Source organism: Sus scrofa, chromosome 15 (assembly GCF_054392235.1).
Source record: "Sus scrofa isolate SSC_HxYL_T2T_F1_AM1 chromosome 15, Sscrofa_HxYL_maternal_Yorkshire_Landrace_v2.0, whole genome shotgun sequence".
NCBI classification, from domain to species: Eukaryota; Metazoa; Chordata; class Mammalia; order Artiodactyla; family Suidae; genus Sus; species Sus scrofa.
The window spans coordinates 69,023,283-69,032,878 of record NC_139397.1 but is presented as its reverse complement, the minus strand read 5'-3'; the positions used below and the strand labels follow the sequence as shown (position 1 = coordinate 69,032,878).

General features: G+C 43.3%; 1 long non-coding RNA gene across 1 annotated transcript; it reads right to left on the bottom strand.

Moving 5' to 3' along the window:
• Nucleotides 1–3,168: 3,168 nt before the first annotated feature.
• LOC146395897 (uncharacterized) lies at nt 3,169–8,240 on the bottom strand. The gene is made up of 2 exons (XR_014829955.1): nt 8,155–8,240; nt 3,169–6,965 (listed from the first exon to the last, which is right to left on the bottom strand). It is a non-coding gene; the product is annotated as an uncharacterized LOC146395897 (long non-coding RNA).
• Nucleotides 8,241–9,596: the final 1,356 nt, after the last annotated feature.

The following is a 9,596-nucleotide window of genomic DNA, read 5'->3' as shown; positions in this document are numbered from 1 at the left end:
CCCACCTGTGGCATGTGGAGGTTCCCAGGCTAGGGGTCCAATCAGAGTTGCAGCTGCCGACCTACACCACAGCCACAGCAATGTGGGATCCCAGCTACATCTACGACCTGCACCACAGCTCACGGCAACTCTGGATCCCTGACACACCGAGTGAGGCCAGGTATTGAACCTGCATCCTCCTGGATACTAGTTGGGTTTGTTTTCACTGTGCCATAACGGGAACTCCATGAGAGTAAATCTTAAAAATTCTCATCACAAGAAAAAGAATTCTGAAATTAAGTATGGTAGCGGATGTTAACCAGACTCAGGGTGCTGGTCATTTCATAATATAGACAAATAGCAAATCATTGTGTTGTACACCTGAAAGTAATATAATGTTATATGCCAATTATACCTCAATTAAAAGAAAAAGCCACATGAACTACATCCCATGGAACAAGAAGAATGTAATTTGAGCCACTCTCAGTAATCGCTTACAAACTTAAAACAGATAGCAACAAAATGTGCAAAAATTCAACACAGGAAGGAAAATGTATTCCAGAGAATATGTTTGATTTTGATTCCCAACAAAACCCCAGATTTGATGAATAACAGATGATAAGTAAACATGGGGAGAAGGAACACGTGAAAGATAAAACCAAACTCATTTCAGTTATTTTAAAAGGTTTTTTTAAAAATCAATTTTAAAAAATAGGGGAAGACTGTGTACCATGTTACCATGATTTGTGAGGGACATGTGACCAAATTTCTCAGGGTGTCTTGGTCGGAAGGAGACATGTAGGCTCCATGGGGAGGTGATGGGTTCCAGGGGTGATGGAAGAACCTGAGCGGGCTGTGGGCCCTGCAGAGACCTAGAGAGCAATTCCCAGGAGGCCTGTGAAGTGTCTGTCCCTAGTCCTGTCCATTGAGTTGTTAGTGTTCAAAGGGGCACATAGAAGACGACTTTATCATGTTTATGATTGCTCCCATGTTGTAAGGGGCAGCTGACACCTCGGAGGGGGCCACACAGGGGTCCACACACCCACTCACCAGCTGCAGGAACTTCTGTGAGCTTCAATTTCCCTCTCCGAGTCTTGGGAGAATGAGAATACATCCTAGAGGCTTTATGAGAACTAAACTACACAACAGAAGTGAAACACCCAGGAGAGAACTTCAATAAATGCAGATTTCCTTCTCATCTCAGAAAATCATAGAATTCAATTTTATCTTCATAGCTGAGATTGATGGATTAAAAATCCAAACATTGAATATAATAGAACAAATACACACCTTATCTTAAAATAGACACAAGGCAGGCTATGGGAGAATTAACCTAATACCAACTTTGATTAAAAGAATAGAAACTGGAGTTCCTGTTGTGGCGCAGTGGTTAACGAATCCGACTAGGAACCATGAGGTTGTGGGTTCGATCCCTGCCCTTGCTCAGTGGGTTAATGATCCAGCGTTGCCATGAGCTGTGGTGTAGGTCGCAGACGCGGCTCAGATCCTGCGTTGATGTGGCTCTGGCGTAGGCTGGCAGCTCCAGCTCTGATTCGACCCCTAGCCTGGGAACCTCCATATGCCGCTGAAACGGCTCAAGAAATAGCAAAAAGACAAAAAAAAAAAAAAAAAAAAAGAATAGAAACTGAAGTTCCCTTGTGGCACAAGAGAAACGAATCTGACTTCTATCCATGAGGATGTGGGTTCGATCCCTGGCCTCGATCAGTGGGTTAAGGATCTGGCTTTGCCATGAGCTATGGTATAGATTGCAGACAGAGCTTGGATCCCATGTGGCTTGTGGCTTTGGTGTAGACCAGGAGCTGTAGCTCCAATTCAAATGCTAGCCTGGGAACTTCCATATGCCATGGGTGAAGCCCTAAAAAGCAAAAAAAAAAAAAAAAAAAAAAAAAAGAAAAAAAGAAAAGGAAAAGAAAGAAAGAAAGAAAAAGAAACTCTGGAAATTTTTTAATAGGCTACAAGTTCATGGTAAAGAGGGAGCTTTTAAAAAGATAGACAACCTGAAGATACAGTATGGGTAGGGAAGTATGGAATAGGGCTGGGTGTTACAACCTGGTAGAATTTGCTCCATAAAAGGATAAAAGGATTCATTTTCTAAAAGTAAAAGCTGTTTGTAAATGAAATTAGTTTCCTAAGAAGGTATGGGCACATCCTTCTGGCTCTTGGGAGGAAGGGTACTCTTGTGTTCAAGGTCTTTCAAGGTCTCTTTCAACACCTGGAGGCCCCAGTCCTGGGCTTCTCTCCGACAGCCTTAGGTTCTCTGGTAGAGAGAGGTGCGGCTGGGCTTTGCCTGAGTGCAGCCTAACAGCCTGCGCTCCTGCAGAAAGAAGCTCTTCCTGTATTTGGGAACCTGGTTACATCTTTGTTAGGTAATTGTATGATTCTTTTTTCCATCAAGGTCAGGCAGTGATAAAAGAGAGCAAGTCCCAGTTCTGGAAAACATGCTTGTCTCAACTTCCCTTCACCTTCAAACCACATGGGACTTTTATCAAGTAGTCACACAGTGTTGTCTGAGTCCTGTATTTAACACCACGGAAGTCATTGGTTCAAGCTACTGTACTTGTTATTGATTAAACTGATGATCTCTTTGAGTTCCCGTTGTGGCGCAGTGGTTAACAAATCCGACTAGGAACCATGAGGTTGCAGGTTCAATCCCTGGCCTTGCTCAGTGGGTTAATGATCCAGCGTTGCCATGAGCTGTGGTGTAGGTCGCAGACGCGGCTCAGATCCTGCGTTGATGTGGCTCTGGCGTAGGCTGGCAGCTCCAGCTCTGATTCGACCCCTAGCCTGGGAACCTCCATATGCCGCTGAAACGGCTCAAGAAATAGCAAAAAGACAAAAAAAAAAAAAAAAAAAAAGAATAGAAACTGAAGTTCCCTTGTGGCACAAGAGAAACGAATCTGACTTCTATCCATGAGGATGTGGGTTCGATCCCTGGCCTCGATCAGTGGGTTAAGGATCTGGCTTTGCCATGAGCTATGGTATAGATTGCAGACAGAGCTTGGATCCCATGTGGCTTGTGGCTTTGGTGTAGACCAGGAGCTGTAGCTCCAATTCAAATGCTAGCCTGGGAACTTCCATATGCCATGGGTGAAGCCCTAAAAAGCAAAAAAAAAAAAAAAAAAAAAAAAAAGAAAAAAAGAAAAGGAAAAGAAAGAAAGAAAGAAAAAGAAACTCTGGAAATTTTTTAATAGGCTACAAGTTCATGGTAAAGAGGGAGCTTTTAAAAAGATAGACAACCTGAAGATACAGTATGGGTAGGGAAGTATGGAATAGGGCTGGGTGTTACAACCTGGTAGAATTTGCTCCATAAAAGGATAAAAGGATTCATTTTCTAAAAGTAAAAGCTGTTTGTAAATGAAATTAGTTTCCTAAGAAGGTATGGGCACATCCTTCTGGCTCTTGGGAGGAAGGGTACTCTTGTGTTCAAGGTCTTTCAAGGTCTCTTTCAACACCTGGAGGCCCCAGTCCTGGGCTTCTCTCCGACAGCCTTAGGTTCTCTGGTAGAGAGAGGTGCGGCTGGGCTTTGCCTGAGTGCAGCCTAACAGCCTGCGCTCCTGCAGAAAGAAGCTCTTCCTGTATTTGGGAACCTGGTTACATCTTTGTTAGGTAATTGTATGATTCTTTTTTCCATCAAGGTCAGGCAGTGATAAAAGAGAGCAAGTCCCAGTTCTGGAAAACATGCTTGTCTCAACTTCCCTTCACCTTCAAACCACATGGGACTTTTATCAAGTAGTCACACAGTGTTGTCTGAGTCCTGTATTTAACACCACGGAAGTCATTGGTTCAAGCTACTGTACTTGTTATTGATTAAACTGATGATCTCTTTGAGTTCCCGTTGTGGCGCAGTGGTTAACAAATCCGACTAGGAACCATGAGGTTGCAGGTTCAATCCCTGGCCTTGCTCAGTGGGTTAAGGATCCAGCGTTGCCGTGAGCTGTGGTGTAGGTTGCAGACGCAGCTCAGATCCCACGTTGCTGTGGCTCTGGGGTAGGCCGGTGGCTACAGCTCCGGTTAGACCCCTAGCCTGGGAACCGCCATATGCCTCAGGAGCAGGCCCCAGAAAAGGAAAAAATACCAAAAAATAAAAATAAAAAATAAACTGATGGTCTCTTAATAACAAATTCTGTAATTCAAATGTGATATTTAGGTGGCCATTTTCTTGTTTCTCCATTAACCAAAAGTAGTGTGAAGATTTACAGCCTCGTCTCATAAATTCACATCAAGGACCATTGAGTCCTTCCTTGATCCTAATTATTTTTAAAACTTCATATGGACTCAGATAAAGTACTTTTCAATTTTGGTTGCTAACAGAAGCAAGTCCTCACTGAGTCATGTTTACAGTAAACATAGACAAAACGATAGGAACAAGCTTAAATAAAATAGCACACTGCATTGGGTTTGTATGGAAATAAACTTTTTTAACATTTACAAATACAGATACTCAAAATTTAACTTTCTTTAAATAAGGTCTTATTCCTCATCTACAACCAAATTTAGTACATGCCAAAGTTATTAAGAAACAAACCCTTTATTTAGGTTTGAGTATAAAAATCCATCTGCTTTTTTTCCCAACAACAAAGAAGAAAACATTTTCACCATCTTTATAAGTGATCAAAAACAGCCAAATGAACTTTAGGAGTTTTCCAAAGCAAAAGAAAGGGGTAAATTAAATATGAGAGAATCTGGTAACCTGAATGAAATTTTTCCAAATATATAAAAGATTAGTTTAGCAAAAATCAAAGTACAGTGTGTCTCATGAGTTGGAATTGCTCCTGAAATATCTGGATAAATATATCATTTGCCATACAGTTTATATTGTAATAAATGTGCTATTCATGTGAACCTGGTATTAAGGCACATTAAAAACACAAGCTTTGTAAATGAGGATGCTATAATTATTGTTAGAAGCTGTTATCAGTCATTTTGTGTCTTGGCCCTTCTCTTGTCAAGCTTGACACTGAGCAGAGCTTCCAAATTAAGAAAATATTCGAAACACTTTCTTGAGTTGCCTTTAACATGAGACTCCTTGCATGAATTAAACCTGCTTAACGCTGCCGACACTCATGTTTCCACCGGCCAGCAGCACCGACCTGGAGGTTCAGGAAGGTAGAGAGACACCCAAATATCCTCCCAACATAGCTGACATACTTGTGGGGGCAGCTGCTGTCTTCACCACCCTGGCTGCTTTCAGTTCACCTCATCTTCTTCCGTGGGAAACTGTCTCTGAACCAATCTATATTCTGGCCACCAGGCTGCCTTTTCCTCAAAGGCACCTGTTTACCTGGGGCTCTTCCTTCCTCTCCACAAAAATCTTTTTGCCTTTAGTCTTTCTCCTACTCTAGTTACTCTTCTGATCAATAGAGTAAATATTGGGAGTTCCCACTGTGGCACAGTCGGATCAGTGGCATCTCTGCAGTGCCAGGATGCAGGATCGCTCCCAGGCCAGGCACAGTGGGGTTAAGCATCCATCAATACTGAAGCTGTGGTATTGGCTGCAACCATGGCTCAGAGCTAATCCCTGGCCCAAAACTCCATATGCTGTAGGGCAGCAAAAAAAGAAAAAAAAAATGTAAATATGTAAATATTGAATTTAACATGACTTCTTTGTGCTTTTTGGAAGGGTTCTAAGTGGAAAAATACCCCCCCAATCAAAAAAAAGAGGGGAGGGGTTATGGAGGAGAATAGTACAGAGAATCAATCTGGTGTGGATATATTTGTTACTAGGAGGGTAAATATATGAGAGGTGTAATTTAAAAGGGTCAATTGTAAAAGGGTCAATTAAAACACAATTTTCTATTGAAAAAATAAAATAGTATTTTATTACGTGGATGTTTTATATGCATGAAATCAATAAACAAGGAGTTCTTATCGTGGCTCAGCAGAAAGGAATCTGGCTATTCTCCATGAGGACACAAGTATGATCCCTGGCCTCGATCAGTGGGGTAAGGATCCGGCATTGCCGTAAGCTTCGGTGTAGGTCACAGATGTGGCTCGGATCGGGCGTGGCTGTGGCTGTGGGCAGTGGCTACAGCTCTGATTCCAGCCCTAGCCTGGGAACCTCCATATGCCAAGGGTGGGGCCCTAAAAAGACCAAAACAAAACAAAACAAAAAATCAGTAAATAAGAACAGCTTTAAGCAGCCCATTTATGGTCCATTAGCTTAGTAAGTTGGTTGGCATTGGTTGCACTGGGATCTAGTTTCAAATTTGCAGCACTGCCTCAGCTCAGTGGTAGATATATCAGTTTGCAAAATCCCTTTGGCTCTCTCTGTATAAATAAATGAGATCATTTTTTTTTCTTAAGAAAAAAAAAGAGGAATCATAATCACACTATTTGTAGATCAAACCAAGAACATGGGTAGAAAATTTGATGAAAGGGATGAAAGAGAAACAGGAATTAATATTAACACTTCAGGCTCTAAACCTAGGCAACTGGGGAAATTAATAAGTTCAAGTGAGAGGACAGGTTTTCTAAACTGTAAAATGCTAACATAATGGCCATGGCTGGTACAGAAAAACTAGCTGAGATGGAAAATATTGGAAAATAGAGGCAGGGCAGGGCAGACAGTGACACATTTAAGCAGAGAGGTACCAGACACAATTGCAGATTTCCAGTTGGAAGTTGAGCAAGGTAGTAAGTCCAGAGACAGAAATTTCAAAGTCATCCACACAGAGGTGATACTTGAGGTTTCAAGTAGAAAACGGAGAATGATGACGATCCCTTTGAGTTTCAGAATAGAAATCTTTTTATTGCCTCTTCCTCTGGTGTATGATCAGTTATTATATCTCTTCTGTGTCCATCTATTTTGTTTTTGCTTTTGTGCTCCCAGAGGGTAAGAATGTGTCTCACGTCCTTCGCACAGTATGCAGCTCAACATCATCAGCAAGCGGGCTCTTCAAGTCTACATTTCTCATCCAGATCTGAGCTGGTTTGACCTGGGCGTAGGGATGGCTCCAGGACACAGGCTGTGGGGTTAAGTGTGAATAGAGAAACAGGGCTTAGAAGAAATCAACCCACTCAAAATCCAGCGCTATGTGAAGGTCTGACGAGGAGATTCTCCAGGCAGAATACCAGCAGAGGGCAATCAGCAGGTTAGAAAGGGAGGGCAGAGGGTTTAAGGAGTAAGGAGGAAATATGTAAGACATGATGGTTTTCTCTAACTTCCCCTTCCAATTACACACTTCTGAATATATAACACACTCCTTTCATATTTTGCCCAGCATTTTGGGCATTGGAGTATGGATCCAGTGCTTCTCACACGTAATTTTGTTTTTTGTTTTTTTTTTTTTGCTTTTTCAGGCCACACCCGAGGCATATGGAGGTTCCCAGGCTAGGGGTCCAATTGGAGCAACAGCTGCCAGCCTACGCGGCAGCCATAGCCATGCAGGATCTGAGCCACATCTGCGACCTACACCACAGCTCACAGCAACGCCAGATCCTTAACCCACTGAGCGAGCCCAGGGATCGAACCCACAACCTCATGGTTCCTAGTTGGATTCGTTTCCACTGTGCCACAATGAGAACTCCTCTCACGTGTAATTTTGTGTCTTTCCTTAAAGTTAGCTGTGGTTTTGACCATCAGCAAAGAACCCATTTTAAGCATCTCAAAGGCAGAGATGTGTCAGAACCCTCCCCTCCTCCTTTCATGTCAACCCTGGAATCTTGAGGAACTACTCCAGGCCTTCTGCAATCTGGGTCTGAATGAACAGGTGTCCGCTGGATGCTCCAAATTCAAGGACTCATTTTACTAAACCAAGGGCCTCAGGCTCCCCTCACCATGCTCCTCGCAGCCTTCTTTTTATTCCACCAGGCAACCTCCTCACTCCCCAGCCCTCACAGCCCTGGTCTCCCCCTGCTGGGTTTGCATCTGTCTTTGACTCAGCACTTTGAAAGCCACACCTCAGGCTGCATGCTTGGCCCTGGGTTCTGGCCTGTTAATCTTACATTTCTGACATGCTTGCCCCACGTCTTCCCTTTTGAAGGTGAGTGAAAGGTTGAAGCTGATGATTTCCTGTGGAGGCTCAGCATGTTAAGGACCTGGCCTTGTCTCTGTAAGGATGTGGGTTCGATCCCTGGCCTCGCTTAGTGGGTTAGTGGGTTAATTAGCCACAAGCTTTGGCATAGGTTGCAGATGCTTTTGGGATCTGGCATTACCGTGGCTGCTTTGCCATGGCTGTGGCATAGGCCAACAACTGTGGCTCCGCAGTCCAGGAACTTGCATATACCACATGCGTGGCCCTAAAAAGAAAAAAAAGTTGAAGGTTAAAAGAGTTACCCACTGTTATGACTAGAACGTTATGCGATCATTAGCAAATAAATATAATACAATGTAACTCCAATAAATAAAAAAAAAACAGTTCACCTTTGGGTGGATATACAGTGTTGGGGTTATATTTTCCTCTTTTGCATAAAATTAGAACCAGTTGCTGTGTTTACACAAACTGTAAAGGCTCTTCTTGGCCAAGTAAATTGGCAGAGATGCACTTGCAATAAAAGGCCAGCATCCTAATACCTTCTCCCAGCTCTAACCTATAAAATGCAGTCTCTATTGCATTTCCAAACATCAGGAACTATAACTTCCTTCCATCACCACCAACACTGCTACAGACAGAAAAAGAAAAGCCAGGATCTTTATGAATTTTTCAAACAAATTGTTACTGTGCTCACATCACGTGCTGGTGTTGAGCTAGGCTTTGGAGAATTAGAGCTACATGGAAGTTGTGATTCCTGGCCCACAGGCACTCACAGTCTAGCAGGGGTGACATGACATGTACAGTGAGCCACACTACAAGGCAGTGTGCCATAATCGCAATGGGAGTGGGTGGTGGGGACCTCAAGGGCCACAGGGTTTCAGAGGAGGGAGAGAGCATTGCCGGCTTAACAGAGGAAGTTCATTCAAGTTGAGCTTGCCTTTTGCTTATTCAGTGAATATTTACTGGATGTCTCTGAGATCGGGGGACTGGGCTAGTTGTTGGGGAACATAAGAGTCAGCAACACAGACAGGGTCCCGGGCTCCCGTGAGAGCCTATCAGGAAAATAGACATTAACCAGATGATCACACAATATATAATAGTAATGCATGGCAAGTTGAGTGAAGGATGTAGAGGGAGCGATGAAGGCACAAGGGAGGGGGTCAGGAAGGACTTGCCTAAGGAGCTGCCGCTGAGATCTATACATGAGGAGGAGTTAACGAGACAAAAAGAGAAGTGAAAAGAAAGGAGAGGGGTGTGGACATGACAAAGAGAACCGCATGCATATCCAAAGTTCTTGAAGTAAGAGGAAGCCTGGCAACTTGAATTAAAAATGCCCTGTGCAGGGAGCTCCCCTTGTGGTACAGTGGAAATGAATATGACTAGTATCCATGAGTATGTGGGTTCGATCCCTGGCCTCACTCAGTGGGTCAGGGATCCAGCATTGCCATGATTTGTGGTGGAGGTTACAGACACAACTTGGATCCTGAGTTGCTGTGTCTGTGGTGTAGGCTGGCAGCTGTAGCTCTGATTCCACACCTGGTCTGGGAATTTCCATATGCCAAGGGTGTGTCCCTAAAAAAGCAAAAAGCAAAAAAAAAAAAAAAATGCCCTGTGTATAGAATA